The sequence below is a fragment of the Gavia stellata genome, chromosome 5, assembly GCF_030936135.1.
Source record: "Gavia stellata isolate bGavSte3 chromosome 5, bGavSte3.hap2, whole genome shotgun sequence".
NCBI lineage: Eukaryota > Metazoa > Chordata > Aves > Gaviiformes > Gaviidae > Gavia > Gavia stellata.
This window is the reverse complement of record NC_082598.1, coordinates 24,473,664-24,500,687: the sequence shown is the minus strand read 5'-3', so window position 1 is coordinate 24,500,687 and position 27,024 is coordinate 24,473,664.

Sequence of the window (27,024 nt, the reverse complement as noted above, 5' to 3'; positions counted from 1 at the left end):
AGAAGGCTCAGAGGAGACTTGAGTGCTGCCTACTGCCATCTTACTGGAGGGTACAGAGGAGATGGAGCCAAACTCTTCCCAGAGGTACACAGTGATAGGACAAAAAGCAATGGACATAAGTGGGAACACAGGAAATTCTAATTAGGTATTAGGATTTTTTTTCTTTTTATAATAATGATGATCAAATGCTGTAAAAGCTTGTGTGATTTTCAAGAGTTGACTGGCTGTGGCTGTGAGCAAACTAATCTGCTGTAGACTTGTTTTCACCAGGGGACTGGCACAGTTGACTTCTGGATCACCTTCCAGTCTAAATCATTCTATGATTCTATGAAACCTGTATGCTGAGTGGGAGAGGGAAGACTTAGAAATGGCAATATAAATAATGCAACTAAATAAACAATAGCTGAAGGCATAGCATGATGAAATTTAAATTTTTTTCTTTCAACAGCAAATTTTTCAAAATGTTTATTGCAGAAAATAATTTTGAAAGAAATATTTTTGTCTTATCTGAGGTAAGTTGGATGAATTCAATTTAGCATTGCTTTTGCAAATTTCTTTGTTTTCTGTTGGCTTTAATTGCCTGAATTTAGCTGTTGTATTTCTGTTTTCTTGCTTTTATTTTTGTTTGGTCTTTCCTTAAAATAGACAAAAATCCTTGTTATTTTTACTCATAAAAGTTTTGAACATCTGTAGGAGAAAATCAAGAATGCTTATAATGCCATTGATTATCTGTGCTTAACACTGTACTTTATTTAGCAAAGAAAAGAATGACTCAATAATGGGTCATAAGTTCCAAGCTAATTGATCTCCTTTCGTCCAATGAGATTGCTTTAAACAGTAATCAGTTCAAGCCGTACTTTGGGTATCCAAGTGGAAACACTGAATTGTATGTCTTACATCATCACAGACCATGTGTAAGCAGAGTTGAGCAAAAAAAAAGTAACTTCAGTCATTCTATGGCACAGAGAAAGTAACACAAAAGAAATGAGAATTCTTAATGCGATATGGTACTACTGTGGCAAGAGATCAGTTGAGCAGAAAAGTTTATTTTTGAAACATAACACTTTCTATCCTGAACACCACAGGCAGCTTCACAAGTATAGATTATCTTTCCACTAATGAGCATCAGGGTCACACTTGAGATTCTAAATCCATGTCATTATTCTAAAATGTGTTTGTGAAGGAAGATTCATTTGCTATGTAGTGAAGGAGCTTTTAGGGATTGCTTTTAAGTGACTTTGATTAACCTCAACAAGAGCTTAAAATACTTCAGTGTCGGAACTTTTCACGAAGGTTTAAGATTTCCATAAATGAATCAAGGGAGAAAAGAATCAGAAAATTCTGTAATTGTGTGTGGGCGATTGTGTAAATTAAAAGAACTGCAAACCTGTAATTAATAGAATTATCATCTGTTACAGAATTCTTACCAAATGACAATCATATAGTTTTAATCCTTTCTGAATAAAATGGTCCATTAGGCAACGTATCTTTGTGTATATAATTTCTGAACTTTTGATGTGACTTCAAAAAGTTAAAATCTAGCAAAGGAATTAATGAAGGCACATTGATGAACATCAAGTTCACTGAATGTCAAATTGTGTTATTTCCCAAATGTTAAAATAGTACTTAATAGCCTTTGATGCAGCAAAATAAAATAGATGTTTTCTTTGATATGCATGTGCAGAACAAAGACGGCTTTGAAGTCTGTTTTTGTGTATTCCTTTAGCAGTGAAAAACTGACATATGATCGTAAACTTAGATTATTTGAAAGTATGAAAGCACATGAGACTTAAAAGGAAAAGTAGGACAATTTTCTTGACAAAAAAGTAGTGCTACCTCTAGTGTCAGTGATGTTAATGACTGTACTTAAACTTCCCCAAGACTTCAGGTGATTAGTTTGTTTAAAGGGATACTATTGTGAATAGACTTTATAAACTATAAATGATGTAGAGAAATCATAAAATGCAGTTGGCAGAATGACTGATTTAAAAGTGACATCTGATTTGTTTTAGGTATAGCTATTGTTTGTCAGTAGATCTTTGAGAACACCAGCCACCACTGGATAAAAAGATGTAGATATGTCCCTTTTGCAAAGTCTGAAGAGGGACACAGAGTTTGATACATCTCCTTGCCTTGATTAGCCTTTTGTGAAGTATGTAAACAGGTATTTGAAAGGATATGTGTCCTTCACAAAGATTAAAAATAAAACAGCAAACAAACCTCCTTACTGCTCCGCATTTTTAGATATGATCCCAAAACTTTCTATTCATTATTTCTAGAGCTATACTTTGTATTTGGTAATAAAACACATTTTTGTTTCAGAAGCCCTTGCTAAACTCTGTATGACAGCCAAATGGCTTTTCAGATTCTGTGCCTCTGCAAATTTGTTGCAAATCAGCAACAATTTCACAACTGTTCTATATTTACTTTTTGATGAGTGATGATAATATTAAATTTCTTTTACTTCTCTTATGTCTCTATATCCGAAGTCTAAAATCATGTTTCTTTGGAGAACCTTTGCTGTTCTTGTTACCCTGTTCAGTGTCATTAATTATCTGCTTATCTTGTGGTTCTCAATCAAATCAATCTGCAACAGAATAAAAGAAATAGCATACCTAAAATGCAGGTTGTGCTAACCTGAAGATTTTCTCTTATTTCCTCCAAATACTGGCAAAATATGATTGCTCTTTCTGTCCCCTAAAATCTTCCCCAGTGTTTTAAGATTTGGTAGGAAACTGGTGGCTCATAGATCTCTTCAACCTATACTAGTCTCTCAGGCCACTTCTGTGATGTCCTTGGCAGTGGTGCTGGTGAACATCTGACAGATGATGCAGACTTGCTCCCTTCTGCCATTGTCCTTTTTTCTCTCTGCCCTTTCCTGACCTCCCACCCGTGAACCCAACTCCTGCTCATTCTGTCCCCGACAAACAAAGTCATTTCCCATTGTCTCAAAGTAGCCTCTCCCCCATCTTACAGATACAGAAATTCCTTTCAGTCATAATTCCCAATGGCGATATCCAGGGTCTGAAGCCTGAGTATTCAGTGACTGTCTTGAAGGAGGTTTCCCAGAGCATTCCCAGCCTAAAGTACATGCAGAAGCAAAAATAGCCTGGCTATCTTCACTAGTATCAGCTTCATGAATACTTTCTCAGACTTATGAATAATCTGCCAAGACCAAAATATGCAATTTAGCATGTGAATGCCTAGGCTGCATCTGTTGTTTTTGAACACTGAAGCAGGAGGAATGCTTGGGTAACAATTCTACATTAGGAGTTCCTAAGTAATCACAAGCATGAAAGAAGTGGTAGGTCAGCATTAGTGATGTGTTACTCTGTTCTGGTTTGTAGCTTAGACTACAACATTAAAGGGATCAGGCAAGGGCAGGCAGGCAAAAAATGAAGGAAGGAGATGATCCGTCACTGGGGTAGGAAAAGTGTAGGCTTAATGGTACTTCCTTGAAGCTTCTTCATGTTGCCCTAGAAAATGGTTTGGGCATTTAAATTTAACGATAGCCAATTTGCTAGGCAGTTAGTGTGTGCGGTGCCACTCCCAGTAGATCCAGTGGTGGATGAATGTACTGTCTTCCAAAGGATGTTAGGATCAAAGCAAGCTTCTAGTGGTACAGCAGTACCTAGAACAACAGCTGCTTTAGGATTTTAGTTAAATCCCCTATTTTGAGTGGGCTCACGTCTGACAGGCAGTGACTAAACTGTGCCAGTAAAAACTCTTTAAGTTCAGTCAATCTCTGACATAGGTGCCTCCCCAGCCATGAATGGCAAGTTGCACAATGGCTGTCACTGTCCCTCACTACTGTCTGTATATGGATTCACTTTTATGATGGAGCCTTGTCTTTTCTGCTGGTTGCCTTGCTCCTTGGTAAACCTGCCCAGCTCTAGCCAGGTCACTACCAGAGAATGGGTAGTCTATGGATAAAGGAAATAGCCAGCATGCTTAGAAGAGGGGATGGTCATTTCTTGAGAGTGGGAATATGTGTCTTAGTGAGTCCAAGGCTAGAGTGGGATGCAGATGAAAGGACAGCCACACAAGGGAAGAGTACGCAAAAATGTCACTGTTTCACTAGAGTCTTACCCTGCAGTCACACTACCCAACAAAGCAATGAGGTATTTTTTATTCCTACAGTAAATCAAGATGACAATATAGACACACCTCTAGTTACTTATTATTCGGGCTTATTGAATATATGGTGTCTAACAATTTTTTCACTTGTAAAGTCATTTACAAGGACAATGTTCACACATCTTATTGCAGCAATTTTGAAACCTTTTTTTTGTCAGAAATCATATGTCTCTCAGACTCCAAACTTTCAGGCCATGACAATTTCAAATTTGAGTAAGAGAGGTACCTTGCTGAATGCAATAGATGCATGGTTTGATAGTCTTCTAAAGTTCTAGATTCTCTAATTACAAACCAAAACCAAACCAAACCAAACCCCAAAATTAACTCAAAAAAGCACCATCACTGATTTATTTTCAAGCACACAAAACAGACAATGATGCTATTTATGGTCAGGAAACAGAAGCAAAATATAAGGATACTTAACGGTAGAAGAATACCTAACTCTGTTTCCTGAGGAAACATCTAATGAAAGTGTCCATGGTAATACTGAATGAAATTCCTGTGAGTCAGAATGAAATTTCTGTGGCAAAATGTGGACTTACACATTGAAATACATAAGGATTTGGGGGGAAGAAAGGGGAGGGGAAAGGAAGGGAAGGGAAGAGAAGGAAAGGGAAGGGAAGAGGAAAGGGAAAGGAAAAGGGAAAGGGGAGGGAAGGGAAGGGAAAGGGAAGGGAGGGAGAAGAGGAAGGGAGGGGGAAGGGGAAGAAGGGGAGGGGAGGGAAGGGAAAAGGGAAGGGGAAGGGGAAGGGAAAGGGGAGGGGGAAGGGAAGGAAGAAGAATACCAAAAGCATATTCGTTAGTCTTAAATATTTTAAAACCTTTCATTTCTTCTGAAAGGACAATGTAAATATAAAGCTAGCTTTTGTGATGAAGGGGAGTGGGGGATAAATGAGAGCAGAATTATCAGCTGGTTGTTCTGACTGATGTAGTGGATGTGCAGGTAGTAGTACACTGTTGCTTTAAGGTGTCTAGGGCTACCTGAGACTCCCTAGAGTATCCTAGACATTTGTACATATTACTTAGAAAATATTTGTCAGAGACGTAACAAAACAGTGATTATTTGCATCTGTAAGACTCAGAAAGACATGTATTGTTCTTTTAGTCTTGGTGTAAACACTTCCTTAAATAATTTTTAATTAGTCTTGGTTACTGAGTATTTGAATTTTCCTGTTGGAAGGAACAAGGATACAATTATACTTAAATGAAAGATTGGAAGAGTGAATCAAGTCCAGAAACTGTGAATTATTTGAAGTATTTTTGTCATTGAATGAGAACTTGTCCAAGAAAATGAAAGTTACTTATGGTACAAAGAAGGAAACAAATGAAGATCTGCAGTCATAGTTCCTATCCTAGTAAAATAGCTCTGTAATAAAGACATGTAGGTGGGAGACCCAGGTTTACATTTTGTTTTAAACTCTTAGAAAATTACTTTGACTTAAAGGTAAAAAATTTCAGTAAGATGAAACATTAAATAAAAAGATTATGTTATCTTGAATTCTCAATGGAAGCTGTTGTCCTACATAATTTATAGCAAGTTGCTCTTTGATCTTCTATATTTACAGAGGGTATTACTAGTGAATGCAGATTTTAAAGCTAAAATACTCCTATTAATTCTACAATTTATACTTACAGTAATTATTTGGATTTATTTTATCTTGAGGGAATGTTGTAGTAACAAACCAGTCATTAAAAAATAAGTTTATGCTTCTACATGTACTTGCAAAATCTGCCTACAAGTTTTCCATCTCAATATCTGGATCAGATTCTGTAGTTATAACAAGCTTGCAGTTAACTGAAAATGAAATAGTCACCATTTTAAGCTAACAAAGTACCTGATTCTTCATCTTTCTGCCATTTAGGTTTCTGCTTATCTAGTATCCTTGAAAACTCTGACCTATTGAGCTTACACATTTGTTGCTGTTTTTAAATTATCAGAGCAGTATTTCAGCAGAACAATGAAGCTTGCAGTTGAAAATGTCTAGTTCTACTTCATAATTGAAACAAAAAAAATGCTTAAAAGAACTGAATACTTTGGCCCAGACTTGGCATATGGACAAGAAAATTAATAAAGTCATATAATTCCATCACTGAGAAGCACAGACTGGTAAATTCTACAAAGTACTATTTCCTACAGGCATGTCTGGAAATTTGCCTTAGTTTTCATAGACAGTTATCAGTTAGAGGAAAATCACTGTGTCAGAGTACTTAATTTACATCAGAATGTTAACATTAAAGTAAAAGACAACTTTGTGTGTATAAAAGACTGGTGTCTTCAAAAAATTGGGTGAGGACTCTGTGCCTCTATTTCAAAGAAGAAAAACACAACCAGCATTAATGACCCTGTCCATTTTCTAGTTAGTGCAGACTTTTCGGTGATTCCTTCTACTCAGATGTCTGGCATGGGTTTTGTCAAGCAGGAAATATCTAACTTTAAAGGTGCCGTTAAAGGAACTGAACTAAAGAAAAACTAAGTCCTAAGATCCTTTCCCTTTCACTCCTTGGTACAGCAGAGTGCTGTGAGGACTCATCGAAGTATAGCCCTGCTCACATGATGATATATGTTTTAACAGCTGCATCAGTTATAGACTCAATCTAGCTCATGACATTGGAGGCCATAAACAGTTCAGCTTCCTTTGTACCTGAAGCACATGGTCATATTGTTGTTTGGAAATTTATGTAGCCAAAAGGTCTTATAAAGCATAAATCTTTGATTTTAAAATTAGAGTTTCAGTCCCTAATCTCCCAGACCTTTATGCATGAGAACACAGTTCTCCTGAATAGACTTTAGAGACTACAGCATGGGATATCAGACTTTCATGGTTGCACAGTTATTTGTACAACCTTGAAGAAGCAGCAAAATGCAACAGAACAGGGAAGTAGGAAAACATTTCAGATTCTGCCAGAAAACCTGCTTTAATTTATATTTAAAATTTTGATATGGCTTACTACTTCTGGAGGTTCATTGGATTTCCCTTTCTAACAAACAAAGTATGCTAGTGAAACTGGAGAGAATAATATTCACATTGTCTGTTAAAGATTTCCTCTGTATTAATAGCCATTCAGTATCCTTTATTCTATGCTGGATACATATTTCAAAATACTAACTTCTACAGATAGCTTGCCTTATTTTTTAAATCAATAGCCCTATTTAGAAATTGCATTTCTTTTTTAAAACTGGATAAAATAAAGCATTCACAGGGGAAATACTGATAGCTGATTGTGTATCACTGTCCCAGTTTGGAAACTAGATATACTCCATCTTTTTCATAAGTAATGAGCACTTGATTCTAACAAAACAAGTAAATTTTACTAGTTGTGAAGAGTAGGATGAAATAAAGTATATGACCCAAGTATTACGAATAGCATAACAGTACAACAGAGAGCTAAACTCAGTAAATAGTGCTAAACTGGAACTGTTTATCTCCTCTGGATTTAGATCTCTTAGTTGGCAAGGAACGCAGTGGTGGCAACGGCAAATTCTGCAGCTGGGTGCTAGCTTGAGGTGGGCAAAGGGGTTCCCAGAGGCAGGGAAACCAGAGGAAGAGCAGAGACACCTGCCAGGAGCTGGAAGCTCTCATGAGCGAGGCTGATGTGGCTTGGGTGTTGCCCAGAGCAACCACCGGAGATTTAAATGGCCCTAGGGAATGCTAGTGACCAAGGTGGGCAAACAGGGCATGGCGCATCAGCCAGGGCGTGGTGCAGCAGTTTGCGTGGCAGTTCGCATGGAAGGGCGTGCAAGGAGGGTGCAGAAAGCTCAGCTGGCTCAACAAGGGAGCTATGGTATCCACCCAGCAGAAAGCCATGGCCTCTCTCAGCTCTACACCCACCATGACTGACACAGCCTCCCAGACAGAGCTCTGGTTGGGTACACACTGCCACCCAGGCATCAGGCTGCAGAGTGCCCTGCTCTGATGCTAGTATTTGAAGGAAGCGGCAAGCACACCTGTGGGAGGTGTGCCCAGGTAGAGGAGCTCTTCCACTTAGTGGCACAGCTCCGGGAAGAGGTGGGTACGTTGAGGAGTATCAGGGAGTGCGAGAGGGAGATAGACCACTGGAATCACACCCTACCTTCCCTGGGACAGGCCCAACAAGCAGACAGGGTACAGGGTATGGAAGACTCCATTTCCTCTCTCCACCCAGCAGAACGAGGTGACTTAGGGGATAGGGGGCAATGGTAACAAGTTCCTGCCTCGCGTGGCAGGTGAGCCTCCTCTGTTACTACCTCACCTTCCCAGGTCCTCTTGCATGAAAGGTACAAGGCTCTGCAAGTGGAACCAAACAATGACGAATTCTGTGTTCACCTAGCTTGGAGGTGTCACCAAGGTTAAGCCGGCCTATGCCCAGTGTAAAAATGGCTTCCATAAAGAAAAAAAGACGTGTCATTGTCATAGGGGACTCTCTCCTGTGGGGAACAAAAGGCCTGATATGCAGGCTGGACCCAGTTCTTAAGGAAGTCTGCTGCCTCCCTGGGGCTCATGTTAAAGATGTGACAAGAAAACTTCCTACCCTGGTATGGCCCTCAAATTGTTATCCATTATTGATTCTTCAGGTAGGCAGTGGTGAAGTTGCAACAAGAAGCGTGAGGGCTATCAAGAGAGACTTCAGGGCCTTGGGACGACTGGTCAGGTGATTGGGAGCACATGTGGTGTTCTCCTCCATCATTGCATTGGCAGGGAATGACAAGGGAAGAAACAGGAAGAGCCAGGTGATCAATACCTGGCTCTGATACTAGAGTCACTGCCAGAATTTTGGATTCTTTGATCATGGGCCACTCTATATGGCACCAGGCCTGCTGGTGACAGATGGGGAACACCTGTCTCTGAGGGGAAGAAGGATCCTGGCACAGGAGTTAGCAGGGCTTATTGAAAGAACTTCAAACTAGATTTGGAGGAAGAAAGGGATAAAACCAGGCTCGCTGATGATAAGCCTGGGGGTGGCCTGCCAGTGTTTGAGGGACAGTGTGCTGGCAAGGACCTTTGGACTGCTGTCTCAGTGGAGGTAGGGGATGGGGACTCATGTGGCAGCAAAGATGCAGATGTTGTTGATGTGCTAGAAACCAGGGAAGCACCTGAGATCAGTCACATAGGACTTAGGGCTTCTCCTCCCAAAAAGGTGGCAGGATCAATAGCCCAACTAAAGTACTTCTATACCAATGCATGCATCATGGGCAACAAACAGGAGGAGCTGGAAGCCATTGTCCAGCAGGAAAGGTATGATACAGTGGCCATCATGGAAACATGGTGGGATGACTCACACAACTGGAGTGCTCCACTGGATGGCTACAAACTCTTCAGAAGGGACAGGCAAGGAAGGAGAGGTGGTGGGGTAGCCCTGCATGTCAAGGAGAGTTTTGATTGTCTAGAGGTTAAGTATGGTGACAGCAGGGTTGAGTGTCTGTGAGTAAGAATCAGGGGGAAGGCCAACAAGGCAGATATTATGGTGGGAGTCTGTTATAGACCACCCAAGCAGGATGAGGAGACAGACAAAATATTCTAAAAGCAGTTGGGAGAAGTCTCAAGATTGCTAGCCCTTGTTCTCTTGGGGGACTTCAACTTTACAGATGTCTGCTGGAAATACAATACATCAGAGAGGAAACAGTCTCGGAGGTTCCTAGAGTGTGTGGAAGATAACTTCCTGGCACAGCTGGTGGGAGAGCCAAGTAGGGAAGGCGCCCCGCTGGACCTGTTGTTTGTGAACAGAGAAGGCTTTGTGGGGGATGGAACTGTGGGAGGCCGTCTTGGTCTCAGTGATCATGAAATGATAGAGTATTTAATTCTCGGAGGAGTAAGGAGTGGGGTCAGCAGAACTGCTACCTTCGACTTCCGGAGGGCTGACTTTGGCCTGGTGGACAGAGTCCCTTGGGAGGCAGTCCTGAAAGGCAAAGGAGTCCAGGAAGGCTGGACATTCTTCAAGAAGGAAGTCTTAAAGGTGCAGGAGCAGGCTGTCCCCACGTGGTGGAAGACGAGCTGGCAGGGAAGAAGAGCGGCCTGACTGAAGAGAGAGCTTTGGATGGAACTCAGGAAAAAAAGGAGAGTTTATGACTTTTGGAAGAAGGGGCAGACCACTCAGGAGGACTACAAGGTTGTTGTGAGGTTTTGCAGGGAGAAAATTAGAAGGGCCAAAGCCCAACTAGAACTTAACCTGGCCTCTGTCATAAAAGGCTCTAAAAAATGTTTCTATAAATACATTAACCACAAAAGGAGGGCTAAGGAGAATCTTCATACTTACATAGTGACAAAGGATGAAGAAAAGGCTGAAGTACTTAATGCCTTCTTTGCCTCAGTCTTTAATAGTAAGGCCAGTTGTTCTATAGGTACCCAGCCCCCTGAGCTGGAAGACAGTGATGGGGAGCAGCGTGAAGCCCCACAATCCAAGGGGAAATGGTTAGTGACCTGCTACACCACTTAGACACTCACAAGTCTATGGGACCGGATGGGATCCACCCAAGAGTACTGAGGGAGCTGGCGGAAGTGTTCACCAAACCACTTTCCATCATCTACCAGCAGTCCTGGCTAACAGGGGAGGTCCCAGTGGACTGGAGGTTAGCAAATGTGATGCCCATCTTCAAGAGGGGCCGGAAGGAGGATCTGGGGAACTACAGGCCTGTCCTTGGTGCCAGGGAAGATTATGGAGCAGATCATATTGAGGGCCATCACGTGGCACGTGCAGAACAACCAGGCGATTAGGCCCAGCATGGATTTATGAAATGCAGGTCCTTCCTGACTAACCTGATCTCCTTCTACGACAAGGTGACCCGCTTAGTGTATGAGCGAAAGGCTGTGGATGTAGTCTACCTAGACTTTAGTAAAGCCTTTGACTCTCTTTCCCACAGCGTTCTCCTGGAGAAGCTGACTGCTCATGGCTTGGATGGGCACACTCTTCACTGTGTAAAAAAACTGTCTGGATGGCTGAGCCCGAAGGGTTGTGGTGAATGGAGTTAAATTCAGTTGGCAGCCGGTCACAAGTGGTACAGGGCTCAGTACTGGGACTGGTCTTGTTTAATATCTTTATGAATGATCTGAACGAGAGGATCGAGTGCTCCCTCAGTAAGTTTGCAGATGACACCAAGTTGGGTGGATGTTGATCTGCTTGAGGGTAGGAAGGCTCTGCAGAGGGATTTGGACAGGCTGGATTGATGGGCCAAGGCCAGTTGTATGAAGTTCAAGAAGGCCAAGTCCCGGGTCATGCACTTTGGCCACAACAACCCCATGCAGTGCTACAGGCTTCGGGACGAGTGGCTGGAAAGCTGCCTGCTGGAAAAGGACCTGGGAGTGTTGGTTGACAGCCAGCTGAATATGAGCCAGCAGTGTGCCCAGGTGGCCAAGAAGGCCAATGGCATCCTGGCCTGTATCAGAAACAGTGTGGTCAGGAGAACTAGGGAAGTGATTGTCTCCCTTTACTGGGCACTGGTGAGGCTGTACCTCGAATACTGTGTTCAGTTTTTGGCCCCTCACTACAAGAAGGACATTGAGGTGCTGGAGCGTGTCCAGAGAAGAGCAATGAACCTGGTGAGGGGTCTGGAGCACTTGTCTTATGAGGAGCAGTTGAGAGAGCTGGGGTTGTTTAGCCTGGAGAAGAGGAGGCTGAGGGGAGACCTTATCGCTCTCTACAACTACCTGAAAGGGGTTTTTAGAGAGGTGGGTGCTGGTCTCTTCTCCCAAGTGATGAGTGATAGGACAAGAGGAAATGGCCTCAAGTTGTGCCAGGGGAGGTTTAGATTGGATATTAGGAAAAACTTCTTCGCTGAAAGGGTTGTCAGACATTGGAACAGGCTGCCCGGGGAGGTGGTTTAGTCACCATCCCTGGACGTTTTTGAAAGACGTGTGGATGATGTGCTTAGGGACATGGTTTAGTGGTGGACTTAGGTGTGTTAGGTTAACGGTTGGACTTGATGTTCTTAAAGGTCTTTTCCAACCTAAACGATTCTGTGATTCTATGATTCTAAGACAGTCACAAGCAGTGTGACTCCTTCACACCTGCTGAGAATATCTCAGGTGATGTCTAATTCAGCTCGGTCGGATTCCCAGTTCTCCAGCTCTGCCGTAAGCTGGGCGCTGGAGTCCACGCAGAGGTTCTCTGGAGGCTGCTGTGTTACAAGTTCACGCAGTAGGGTCCCAGAGGTGTCTACTAAACGGTTTGCACTTCACTCTAAAGACCCTGGAAATACTTTTGTTTCAAACTTTTGGCCAAAATTTGAGTTAATTGTTTCAGTATTCATTAAACTAGCTTCAAAACTGTTGTAGCATAATTTGAATATTTTCTAACCTGGCTACTTAACAGTGTTGTCAAGATGTAGGCAACAAATTTTAAGACATTATTTAGAGCACTGTATTGTGTGAAATGCAGGTTTTCTTTTTTATTCAGATTAGTATACTTTGACTCAAGCAAATTTCTTACTCTTTGCTAAAAAGCATGGTATTTTCCAACTCACAGCTGTAACATGGTGCTCAGTATCAATAGTCTCTTCTTTTCCATTTCTGGAATCGTAAGTGTGATGAGTCTTTACATACACTGTGACAGTATTGGCAAAACATCTTAGGACGTATTCTTGTGGTTTTGCCTTAAAAACTGTAGAAGGGGGAAAAAACAATAATAAAAATAGCAACAGGGTTGCGTATTTAAAATGCCTGGCAGTTATCTAGCAATACTCTCCACAGTATGTAGGAGATATTTAGCGTTATGCTGGTGTCAGAACTTTGGTCCTAGTTCTCTCTTCTGATAACTCATCCAGGAAGAAGAAATGACTCATATAAGTAGTTTCCAGTCAAATTATTGCCTGAGAAGTTGCGGCAACCTGATTTATACCATCTAGTCTTCATAGCTCCCAAAAAGGAATGAGCCTTCAAGGTGCCCAGGGACTTCAGGAGTTTTCTGGGTGTGCTTGAGAGAATGTTAGGTATCCTCTGGTTGTGATACATTTGCCAGGGTATTTGTGATGGAAATTGTTTTCTGCATCTATCTAAAGATATTTAAATGAGTTTTAGGAAATAACAGTTTTTATAGAAACATTTGCTGATTCTCAAATGAGAAACTTTTCACCTATTTTAAAGGGGATAATGTCATAGTAAGATCCTACGGATTTATTTTTTTAAAAATAATTTTAATGAGGATGGGAAACAGTATCAGTATACCTTATTTTCAGTATAACAGGTTCTAGAAACTGCTAAATTGTCATATTCCTTGAACTGCATTCACAAATGGGATTCAGTGTAACAATAGTAACACTACAGAATTAGGTGGCATTTTGCATTTTACACAGTTATTTCAGGTTTACGTTAAATGCAGAGCACTCAGGATAATAAATAATTAAGAAGCGGAAACACGTTCATGTAATGAAACAATCAATATATATGTATATGGCATGTAGGCTTAAATTATTAGCAGATGGCCAAGCTGCCCGCCCTGCAGCTGTATGTATGAGTGAGCTCCATACATTATTATAAATCCTTTTAATTAGTGTTTCTTTAAGGATTCCTGAGGTTACAAGCTAAAAGAAGACCATAGATTGATTGAATCTTTATCTCTCAGCATAAATATCTTAACAGGAACCAAAAAAGAAGGTCAGAAGTGAGACATGTATAAGAACTGCAGTAACAGAAATTACTGAGGTCAAAAGAGCCAGTACTTGCAAAGTCAGATTGTATAAATGATCATTTCACAGAGTAAATCAGATTTTGAGACAGTCTGATCACTCGTAGTTAGGGATACTGATAAATTTGCAAGACTTCATCTCTGCTAAACTTTACTTCCAGGAATATTGTACATTTCAGGGTTTGCAAGAACAGTTGAGAGAAACTATTTTGCAATACAGAATAGCAGAGTTTCCGGGTGGGTAGAAACTCATTGGCACTACGCTATTATGAAGACTGGCTTAGTGAAAGCACAACTGCAGCCTCTCTCTGAGGAGAACAGATTTAAAAAGGACTTCTGTTGCCTTTATTCACCAGAAGGCGCAGAATCAGCCAATCAATGAACCAGAAACTATATATCTGATTGAAGTTCTGTGTTGGGTCTCTTTAATTTCTTCAAACAATAAAAAGCAGCTTAGATCTGGTGAGTGGAAAAACAATGCTTTGATGTCAATCTTTTCTCTTGGATAGATAAGCTTGACTTGTCTAAGGGGCAGGAGGGAGAACGTAAATTCAGGTTCAAAAGTAAGTGTAGACTGTGGCACACTACTAGATTTTCTTAATTTCTTAAATAAAACCAATATTATTTTAAAACATTTTATGAGGGCCCTCTGTTGATAGTATAATATATCTTACTAGCTACTTGGTAACTTAGAGATTTATTTGATTAGACTGGCACTTTTAACTTTAATTAATCTGCTCTACAATACTGTCAATAATAATAATATAATCTATTGTTACAATTATGTCTTCTGGAAGCATCAATTTCTGTCACAAAATAAATCTTTCAGATATCAGAATTTCACTTTAACCATGAAGGTATGTAGGTAATAACAGCCAGTCCAAGTTCCAAAATTAAATTTGGGTACTATGATCATTTATTAACAAAGTTTATACATACGCAGAAGTAGAAACCTACAGGAAAGAATTCAAAACTATTTTTCCATCACTTTCAATTATTTTCAAAACCAGCTTTTTTGCTGTTACTAAAATGCTTATCCTAAAAGTCTTTATTGGCTTTGAAAATATTTATGTTAATTTTGAGCATTTTAGTTTTCAATTACTGTTTTTGAATCTTCTTTGTAGATGGTTAAATAATGGAAAAGTAAAACAAATATGCAATTTTGAGTGAAATAAAATAATTCAGAGTGACTTAATGTGATTGTTTTTCTTATTTCTTTCTCCTTCATTATGCCAAAGACCCCCACCAAAGTAACATCTCAAAATTATTTTTCAAATCAGATGCTCCACAAAATAATACCTCTTTTTACTTGCATTTCAGTAAGGATCCATATTATTTTTTTTTTCTTGAAATAGTGCCAGATTATAATCGTAAAGTGACATAATGCCTGTGTCAAGGCCTGTTAAAAGGATACTTTTTTTTTTAATAATATACTTTAACTAACAAATTTTAAACTGTTAACAGCAGATGTAGAAAACTGGGTTAGTTTGTTAATGTCCTTTCAATAATTCATTGGTAGGATGCTACTAAACCAATTTAATATGGAAATTGCTTTGGAAGTAACAACTTCAACATGCCTTTTTACATTAATTGGTAAGCAACAGTACTCTAACTGTTGGATGAGTTCTGATAAGCTGTGACTTCTTATTATTGTTACTTAGTCATGTATGCTATGGAATGTGTGCTACTTGGAGGCTCTTGTAGATCTACAAAAGAGTTCTACCTTCTCTTTATACCTATAAATCAGACCCCCAAAGTCTCTTAGTAAAATCTACGGAACATCTAGTTGTATCACATTCTGGGTTTTCAGGTGTTTTTTATAACACGTGCCTTTCTCTATCTCATTCCCCATTCAATAGTGATTAATTTTCATTTTGCATTTGTTCTTGTTCATACAGTAACACTATATGAATTATATAGTATTGTAATAGTGATTTTTAATTAATGACTTAGTCACTTGAAAATTGATTTCTTCAAATAAAGGTTGTACAGGGCTTTTTTTGTCCAGAGGGGGTGACTTCTCCTTAAAAAGCAAACTAATATTAATGAATCTAAGATAGTATTTCGCACGTCCAAATTTATGACTCGACATTCATTTTCAGAAGTGACAGCTTCAAAATACATTTCAATTCAGAACTCTTTGTTTATAAAATGAAAGTGAATTCCTCATATTTAATTGCAAAAATTAGCAGTTAAAAATATGAGCAAAGTCTAAACTTCCTTAACATTAGCATTTCTAATCATCTAATGTCCCATTTTTACTGAGGGTTATATAGCAATTTAATTGCTTTGTAATAACTTGTGAGCTATATTTGCAGAATGATTTTTCTTTACTTCTTTGCTTGATTTACATAATTTTGCATAATGTAGGTTAGGGTTCATGTTCTGCTGTAGGTTTTTTTTTAATTCCTTATAATATCAAGTGCTGAGTTACATAACTTCAGCTGATTCATGCTTTTTTTTTTTAAAGTTTTATATTATGATCTATATTTGGGCCTATTAGTCTTTCACCAAGTTAATTAAATAATAATTAGAGTGGAAGAAAAGGAAAAGCAGGGAGAAAATAATTTAGAATTTATATACAGTTTCAGTCTTAATCAGTTGCTTTTTGCAAGCTAATACATGTTCACATTTTCATATATGGATCTTTGAATTCTTATTGCCCGTAAACACACAAGCTAAGTAGAAGATGTGTAAGTTTAAAACTGCAGTTTTACACTTAAGGCTAAAATGTTATGCTTAGGAAAATTTTGTAAAGCAGGTATATTTTAGAATGTTTTTTCTGAATTGATCTTTCTTATTTTCACAGATACTTTTGGTGGTAATGAGTAAATGGTAAACATTCAGGTGAGTTTTCTTTTGTGTATAGGAAGCTCCTATATGGAGCATAAAAAAAAGTCTTCTTAGAGAAATGTATGATAATAGGCAATTAAACATGTGAGAAACTCTACAAGGAAAATTAAGGTCCAAATGGCAAATAGAACATTACATGAGGTAGAATATTATGCTGTTCTAACTCAGGGATGGTTACACATTTTGAGATTAATAGCTCCTGAAAAAAATTACCTTTTTTTGTACAATTTGAAATGTATAAAAAGTTTCAAATCTATAAATGGAAAGAAACACTTTTTAGAGCCAATCTAATCTCAAGCAAATTCTGCTGGGTAGATTACATCTGTGTTTATTTAGAAGTCTGATCACAGTCCAAGTCAGAAACTGTCCAATTTTTGATAAATCTGCATGACAAGGTTATAGTATCTCATTCCTCAAGCTGTAATCCCTAGTTCTTAACTGTACTTGGAGGGTGGGAAAGTGGGAGAAAGACAGCAACTTTTGGAAAACAAACATTCTGGATTGCTTCTTAAAAATGCAGAGAATAAAACAAAATTAAAAAAATGGTGCCAAGGCAAAAAATATTGCCGGAAAGATTTCCCCAGTGTTTAACATAGCAAGGGAAGAGCATATGTCTAATTCTTTTTGTGGTCATTTTAAGCTCTCTACTGATTCCCTAGGTGTGTTTGGGTTTTTTAAAATTATTTTTTGTTTGTTTGGTTTTGTTTTTTTTAAATTAATTTGTAAGTTATGATGGGGAGTGTGGAATCCCATCTGTAAACAGAGGTGCTGGGTACAGTTCTCTATTGGGAAGATAATATTGGGCACATACTTCGTATGTCAAAACTCCATGAACTCTAATGAAAGCTGTATGCATTCTGCTGGTACCTAAACATTAACTGCATGGGAATTGCTTGGTTTTTGTCTTAGATTATTAGAGTATCTATTCTAAAAACTGTCATAGAAATTAGGTAGAAAAATACTGTGATTATTCTAGATAGATCAGCATTTTTAATGTAAGTAAATAAAAGAAGGGGAGTTTGCCTTTATACTGCATAAGGAAGGCAAAAAACCTACCTCAGATTAAAATTATTCCATTCTGGGTTTTCACTGAAATCAGTATATAAATGCTATGAAAATATTAATTAAAGAACTTCTGTTACCTTAAATATAACAAGTACTGAGGATGCACTTCTATTAGCAAAATATGTAGGCTTCATACCATCTCTGGATATTAAATTAATCTGTTATGTAATGCATGAAAGAAGCAATATACAGACATAAATGGAAACAGATGGACATCGTAGTTCTCATGTAGGCATATGTGATTTGATCCGTTTGTTCTCCAGAGGGCTGGACAGAAAACTACAAAAATGCAAAAGACATGGTAATGTTAGCATGACTATGTTCTTGTGTTAATAAGCCCTGCCTCAAAACAGGGCTTATTGGCTTGAGCAAAGAGCCATGCTATGAAACTTTACAAGTCTGAGTTTCTTCAGTTTTAACCACCCAGCGCATCATGTGTATCTGTAAATAGATATGTAGGCCTATCATAAATGTCATAAATATCTGCAGTTACCTGTCACAAATATCTGGAGTACTGTCATGTTTTAACCCTAGCTGGCATTTAAACACAGCCACTCGCTCACTCTCCCCAGTGGGATGGGGAAAAGGACCCGAGAAAAAGTAAAACTTGTGGGCTGAGATAAAAACAGTTTAATAGGACAGAAAAGGAAGAAAATAATAATAATAATGATAATAATAATAATGATGATGATGATGATGATGATAAAGGAATATACAGAACAAGTGATACACAATGCAATTGCTCACCACCCGCTGACCGATGCCCAGCCAGTTTCTGAGCAGTGGCTCCGCCACCCTGTTTTTGTTCAGCATGACGTTATATAGGACGGAATATCCCTTTGGCCAGTTTGGGCCAGCTGTCCTGGCTGTGTCCCATCCCAGCTTCTTGTGCATCTGGCAGGGCTGTATGAGAAGCTGGAAAGTCCTTGGCTTAGTGTAAGCACTGCTCAGCAACAACTAAAACATCAGTGTGTTATCAACATTATTAACCTAAATCCAAAACACAGTACCATATCAGTTACTAGGAAGAAAATTAACTCCATCCCAGCTAAAACCAGCCGAAAATACTGTGTCCACTTCTGGGCTCCCCGGTACAAGGGAGGCTTGGAGCTACTGCAGAGAGTCCAGCGAAGGGCCACTAAGATGATGAGGGGACTGGAGCATCTCTCCTATGAGGAAAGGCTGAGAGAGCTGGGACTGTTCAGCTTGGACAAGAGAAGGCTCTGGGAAATCTTATCAATGTGTATGAATACCTGAAGGGTGGGTGCAAAGAAGATGGAGCCAGGCTCTTTTCAATGCTGCGCAGTGACAGGGCAAGAGGCAACGGGCACAAACTGAAACACAGGACGTTCCTTCTGAACATCAGAAAACACTTTTTCACTGTGAGGGTGACCAAGCACTCTCACAGGTTGCTCAGGGAGGTTGTGGAGTTTCCGTCCTTGGAGATATTCAAAAGTCGTCTGGACGTGGTCCTGTGCAGCCAGCTCTAGGTGACCCTGCTTGAGCAGGAGGGTGGACCAGATGACCTCCAACCTCAACCATTCTGTCATTCTGTGTGTTTCTTTCATTAGGTTAGCCTTCTCGGCAGTGATTCAATCCTTGAACATCCAGCTCTGGTTCTTCTAGCCTTAGTTGCAGTGATATCCTAACCAGCATAGGGAATACAGCTCTCCAGTGTTAATTCTTGTATTCTTTATAATCCTAAATGCATGCTAACAAGGTTTAGATAGAATAGAGCATAAATAGAGCATAAAATGTGAAAAGTAGATGTCCTTGAAATGTAACAGTTAATACAGTTATTTACTTCTCACCTGCCTCTGCAGAAGGTTTATTCTTAAACACTACTTAATTGTCATTGAGAGGTTTTTTGCATCTTCCTTTGAAGCATCTGGTGGGAGACATCTATACAGCCTGCTATGTTAGCCATCTGGATAGTCCTCTGTAACTATAGACAATTTTATACAGATATGGCAGGAATTGTCATTTTGTGGGGTTCCCCCCAGTTAGAAGTTTGCCAGTGAGAGAGCTAGGCTGGATAAATACTTGCAATTTTCTGTTTCATCTGTTTTTTATCTCATGGCTAAACTTCATTCATTCATATTTTCATAACATCCCATTATATTGCTTGTGAAGGTGCAGATTAAGTTACGTGTTACTTAAATTCCTAGTGTGTATTCAGATTTTGCCAAACGTACTAGCTAAAATAGTCCTGCCTCTGTAGAAAGAATTCGAAGATGGTGCCTGTTGGTTTAGCAGTTATGTAGTGATACATGGCTCAGCCTGTTTTTTCTGGTTAGATGAGCAGCTTAGGGTTACACTGTTTGTTTTTTGTTTGTGTGTTTTGTTTAGTTTGGTGGGGATTTTTTTTTTTGTATTGCTATTCATTAAAGCATGTTTCTTCTGTGATACAGAAGTCAGTCTGTGATTTGAAGTCAGTCTAAGGGGAAAAATATTCTTCTATAATGCCTTGTGCTCACAGAAAGAGTTTATAGTGAAATTAGTAATGTGTAGTTAAATTCATGTCAGACTTTACATTGCACATTTCAGAGCACATGTTAACACATTTGGGTGCTTTCTAAACTACATAGAGCAGCTACTGTAATTTCCTTAAGTGTGCTTTCACCATAAATCTGACCAAGATGTTTTACTTCACTGCTGCATGGTATTTTCTTTGATTAAGTATGTTGATAATTCCTATATGACTTTAATAAAGAAGCTGATATTTTATGAAAGCCCATCTGATTCAACGCACATACATCAAATATGAATTGTCTGTGAAGTGACATGGTAAGGTAATGAGTTGAAACTCATGAAAAGACACAACTTTTTTTTTTTTTTTTTTTTTTTCCCCTCTTTTCCCCTTCAATCATATGATGAATTCTAATAACTGAGATGTGGAATAAAATTTTAACATCACTTGTGTATAAACCACTAACATGTGTGGACGCAAATGTTATAACAATATATTTGTCTACCATACACTATTACAGTCTCAGAAAACTGAGAGTTTGTTGTTTCTGGTTTGAGGGAGTTCTGCCTCCCCACAGCCACCCCCCTTCCCCCAATAATACTGACTAACTTTGTGGGAAATGGAAGTAAATTATCTGTATCAATACTTAAACCCAGAAATAATTATATTATTGCAATAAATATATTGATGCAGGCATCACTGTTGTTAACAAAGAGCAAAATACAGACAAGAGGTTCTGACAATTCATTTGTAATTAGTCTCTGGAGTACCTGGCTTTTCCTGTGTCTGGTTTGGATTACAAAAATGAATTGTGTTTTCTTTTTTTTCCTATATTAAAAAATACAGAGTATGGCTTTCTCTGTAAAGTATTTTACAGGTTAAAGGACTAAAAACGTAGTATATAAAAATCAGCTGGTTTAACTAAAAAGTTAAATAATGTGAATTGTATTAACTTAAAGAGTTAAATAACGTGGATTTTTGAGAATGCTGTAAAATAAAAATAAAAATATTATCCTTATTTTACAGAGGAAAAGTGGAGATTTAAAGGATAGAATTGTATTATACAAACTCAGCTAGGTAGAGCTGGGGCCAGGAGGGAAGAAAAGCAGCTCTTTAAGCATAATGTCATACTGCTTATGCTAACACTGCTGAGGTGCTTTAGGGACCTCACAGAACCTTTACTTCACCGTGATTAGGAAAAGCTCCATTTTCTTTTGGACTGATGATCCTTAGTAAAGGACAGTAAATGCAAAAAACATAAAAGGCAGTCCTTAACATTTCAGGGATGCTATCTTATGTTTGTCACTTCCACACCTTCCATCTTGTTGAGATCTGTGGCTTGGGCTTAGGAAATAATATTAATGCTCCTGTATGCTTTTGACCTTCTGCTCTTTGAGTGATTGAAATAAATCATATGCTGAGAGTCTTGGACAGATGTGGTAAATATTAGCCTTGCAGGAGATAGAAGTACTATGTGTGGGAGATGCTGTGCTTTCATAAAAGCTGTAAATCCATAGCAGATGGTGAGATACAAGTAAAGGTAAAAATGTTCTCTGAACTGTCAGGAGCCTTATTGTTCCTGTTTTTTGAAAAGTAGTATGTGGAACGGCATATAAAGAAATGGAGATGGAAGAAGTTCATGCCTAGCCCCAGAACTCAGTAATACCTTGCTATTTAAGCCGTGTTTAAGAGAATGAGTAATATACTCTGTGACACAGCAGCGAAACAGCACTGTTTAAGTAATTGCTCTTTATCGGCAAAGCAGATTCCAAGGCGCTGACCTGTACCTGTTAGTCAGACTAGCTGAAAAACAGCAGCATGACTCTGATGGATTCAAGAGGAATTTCATCCTATTTTTCACTATGATGAAACTGAGAAATCTGCACACTGTGTAGGAGAAGTATTTCCTTATGAATCCAAATCAGTAGAATAAAATAAGAAGTAGCGTGGAGTTACAAAACTGTCAAAGCAAGGAATTAAAACAGGATACCCTGCATTCCATATGGATAATCTCATCATTCATTTTGGGCTTGATTTTTTCCCTGTTGTGTTTTCATTGCTTCCTTTCTGTTTTGGCAAGAATTTCAATCCAAAACTTGAAGATATTTCAGTTAAAATGTTTTTTAACTTAAGATTTTGTAAAGTAAAAAGTTTTCAGCAGTTTTCTTACGTCTGTTTCTGAAAAAGATAGTAGAAACCCTGTAATTTATGTAGAATAGCTTTTGTTCTAGTTGATTTCCTAGCATAGAATTATCTACAATCTAACAAATTGATTACATGCCCCTCTCTTCCAAGAAGCGTGAATATAACAATGATAAACAAAACTGGACTAAGCTAATAACAGCGGCAGTGGTAGCATAATATTAGCATACACTCCTATATATAGTTTATACCACCTAGTACAGTCTAAATATACACTTTGTTACTTAAGGTTTTCCTGAATACTGCATTGCTACTTAAGTTATTCTGTTAAGAAGCATCTGCGGTCTGGCAAGTAGTATGATAAAACATCAGCGCTTTGAACATCGATCGGACAAACAAAGCACTAGGTTCAAAACACAAAAATAAGAAAAGATTAGCACAACTAGAAGCAAAATTGATATCACATATCAATAAATTTGATGTGCCTTGTGGATACTGATTCAGAAAGGAAGATCACACGGCTGTGGAATTTGTTTAAAAAACATTCCACTCAGGTGATGTGTATAATAGCTGTTCTTGCGGTGTGCGGTTACAAGGGAAAAAATGAAAGCACTTCTGTTTTGCAGACAGGGAACTGAGGAACAGAGTGAACTGCTGAAGTAAATTCTCAAAGCATTTGAACTAATAGTTTTGTAATTAAACAATTTAAGGTAGAAAGGATCTTCAGCTTCCTCTAACTAGGTGGCAACTGTGTATTCTTATTTCTAAAAATAAACTTTTAAAATACGTGTTCAGGTATATCAACATGCCAGCTTAAAATGTTTCAAAATTTTGAAAATCCATCTGGATTTGAACTTCCTCATATGCTTGTCACATGCTTCTGACAAATTAGTGTAATGATGGATTGATACCTTGAGTTCACTGTACAATCATGCATATTCCAGGGAGCAGGCCAAGGGTAAAACACTGGACTGTCTTCACTTTGTTATTTTTCTTTTCCCTGAACATACGCTAATGATAAAAAACCCTAAAAGCGCGTTCTTTTTTCTTTAGTCTTGTGGCCGATGTAAGAGCATATTCTTAGCATGCCTCTGAAACTGCAACAGGCGTTAGATGAACCAAGTACTGCTAAGTTACCTAGAGAAAAACAATGCTCTATTCTCACACTGTCCTTTCAGCTCAACTGAAAAGATCATGTAACTGTTTCCATCAACCACGTTCTAAAAAGACTTTCATGAATTAGGACGTTAAGAATCCCATATGTGCCACTATGGATGTTACGTTTCCTAAATCTTTCCACATTCATTACTTCTCTTCATGTGTAAGTCACATTCCCTTGGCTTTCTTTTCTCTAATATAAATGGAGAAAAACATGTACATTTTAAAAAGAAGCAGAAGCCTATCAAAAAGAAAACACTCCAGTGCACACAGTTCTCCCCTCAGGGACAGGCTGAGAGGAAGAATGAATTGCACATGACAGCTGTTAGGGTTTGGTTTTGTTTAATGCAGTGCAGGCAGACACTGGAAAGGGTGGCATCAAAATCCCAAACAAAATGAAACCTATCACCAAGCTATGAGGCAGTTGTGTGGAAATTCACATTGCTATGGTTGTATTATGCCTGTAGATAAGAGTTAGCATCTAATAGCTGCCATTTCCTTCTTTAGCTGACACACAATGCTGTATTTTTTTTAACCTGCTTATATGCCATGTAATATCTGGGAGAAAGTCCAAAGATAATACTCATCTGCACTCTTCATGTCTCTTCCTGCAGCACTTACTACATGCAAGTTATTGAATTTAAAGCATAAATATCTCCAAATCAAGCTTCCGTAATACTTGTATTCCTTTTGATTTTCAATAGTGAAATAGTAGGAAATATGCCTAAATGAAATACTAAGAAATACAGCTGAATTTAAGCACTGGTGATACAAATCTGTTTAAAGAATTTGTTTATCACTCCTTAAAGGAGTTGAGGTGTTTGGTGGCTTTTTTTGCATGTTTCCTTCCTCCTTTGCTTTATGAAGGTCTTTTACAAACAAGATACAAGGGTGGTGGGGGAAAAGAGAAGCAGAATTTGGTGTAGATGGCAGGCAGAGCAAGATCTTAGGCCAGCTGTCATCCCACCTAAAAAGCCATTATAAGTATTCCTGAGCATTGTTTTCATGGTAATTAATTCAGGCCCCCTCCACACTCTCCAAGAAATGAGTGACTCCCTTCCTTCCATTAATCCCTGAAGAATCTTTGATCCAGTATTTACAAGTGTGGTCTTTTGTAGGAGAAATGAGAAACTTTCTCTTCTTCCCTTCCCATCTCTTCCTCCCCTCCTGTCTTCCTCCCACTGGAACATTTTGGCTGGGTTGCCAGCCAGAAGTAGGCAGGAGCCTGCTGACTGCAGGCTTCTCTTGGACAAGTGATACAGCTTGCTTTAAACACACTGGTACCCACAGTTGAGCCAGACAAACAGATGGAAAAAGTTTAAAAGAAAGCTGTGTAAGCTCCAATGAGGCAAAAAATAGACACTTTTTAAAGTTTTGTTAGCTTTCTACAAAAATGGCACCCCAGGGAACGTTCTGTCACTGAATTTTATAGGCCAGGTGTTTTTCTGAAATCAACAGGGGTCCCAAAATGCAACTTTAAAACCAGCTTAAAAGGCTTCTTTAAAGTGAATATTTAAATATTGTGAAGGTTTATTTCCAGTTTCCATTTCCCCTATATTTTTTCTGTCATGGAATAATAGTTCTAGTTTCTTCTGAAGTGCTGAAAGGAGACTTTTAAATGACAATCCCCCTTCACTTTAGGCTTCTGGATGTGTTTTAGAGAAAGTGAAAATGAGAAGGTGTGACACTGCAGTTATTTACAATGATTCATTATTTTTTCCTTATTTTATATTTTGTTCTGGTTCTTTAGCTTCATCACACCTACTGAACTCTTTTGACTATGGCAAAAGCATACCACTGAAAACAGTACAGCTGCTTATAATGCATAGAGTTAAATGACCAGGAGCAGTGCTGGAATGAGTGAGTAGCTTATTTGAGTCAAGAGAAAAGAAAGACAACAGCTTTCTTTGCAAAAATAGATGTAAATTGAACAAAGTGTGGAGGAGATCTGTTCTTGTTAAACAATCGATTGAGTTTGTATTGCATAAGAATAAGTGAGTGACTTGTGGAATTTGGTAAGCGGATTTACATTTCATCAAAAATCTTCTGCTAATTGTATAAGGATACTGCTGCAACATAAGTTAGATATTTGTGATGCTGTTTCAAAAACTGAAGCTTTTGTAACATGTTTCTTTCTCCATGGGGTCTAAACCTGATTGCTGTATTCATCTAAGTAGACAAAATTGACAGCAAAGGAAATGCCACCTTATGAAAGGTAATCACAATTCATCTAGTGGCCTCCTCTTGATAAGTAATCAAAATACCAGTTGCCTTTCCCTGGTAAGCATAATTATAACTTTCTCTATATTAGTTTTCCCAAAGCTACAAGAATATATCCAGTGGCTGGCAGGTAAGTACAAATACATATGGTCATCCTTTCCCAAGGGTGATATAACAGTGCTTAAATGTTTAGTTCTGACTGATTGTTTACAAAATGCTGCACCACTAAGACTCTTGAAGCAGTCAGTGTAAGTCAATTTTCTTTGCGTTTTTTTTTTTTTTGTGTTCAGTGTTCCTTCTGGTGCAAATAATAGGATAAAGATTATATGGACCAGAATTACGATTAAGAGAACTACTAAGGGATAATGTTTGATGGGAGCAGGCTCTATAATTTTTTTCTTCTTTGTCCATAGTGAGAATTTTTCTGAAAAATATTGGAAAATAATTTTTTCTTGCCCTACGTAAATAACAAATCTTTTATATTGTTTTTTATTTTCTCGTTTTTAGAGCTTTAAAACTAGTTGAATAATAAAGATTTCTGTTTTGAGTTTGAAAAATAAAACAAAACATCTTTTTTATCTGGAAACTGAAAAAAAACACTGAAGGCTCTCACTTGTCCCAAGAGCTTTTAGTCTAACATTGTTCATGTAGAAGCACCTGCAGGTGCTGTATAAACATGTTTAAATCCCTTTACTTGCGTACACAGAACATGAGGCAGTTATTCAACTAAATATCTACAAGTCTTTAAGTAAACCAAGGTAGAATTTAGGTGTAGATTTCTCCTTGCAAAGAGAAATCTATTTGAATAAAGTCTCTCACATGGCATACTCCTCTAACGGAGTCAGAACTGTTTGATGCTACTTGCTTCACAGGTTAGTCTGGCATTTAATGAGGGAAGTAAGTAACTTGCTATAAAACACCCTGGACATCTGGGAAACAGATCTTGGGAAGATGGTATTTCTTTTACATAGTGATCTGTTCTAAGCTCCTGCTTTAAATACAATGAATATCTTTCATAGCTACCGTCAGTCTTGTGACAGCGTTTGCAAATAGTGATCTATAAGTAATAGTGCACGCAGTGAATGAGGTTTGTATCAATGATAAGCAAACATAAAAGCAATTTAAAATTTCACATTATAATTTTGGACAGGTGTTCAAATACAAGTTAGAGTTACACGAGCCCTATACCTTATGACAGGGAAAACTATTCTCATTAAATTTCCTCCACTATGTCTTTATCTTCTTGAGCTAAAATACTACAGTGATTCCTCTTAGCAACATTGCTGCACAGGTGTCTACTCAGATTTTAGTTTTATCTCCTGACTGAGGAACTGGCGAAGTTAAACTCTATATGCAAGAACTGAATTTCCTTTAAATTTCTTACA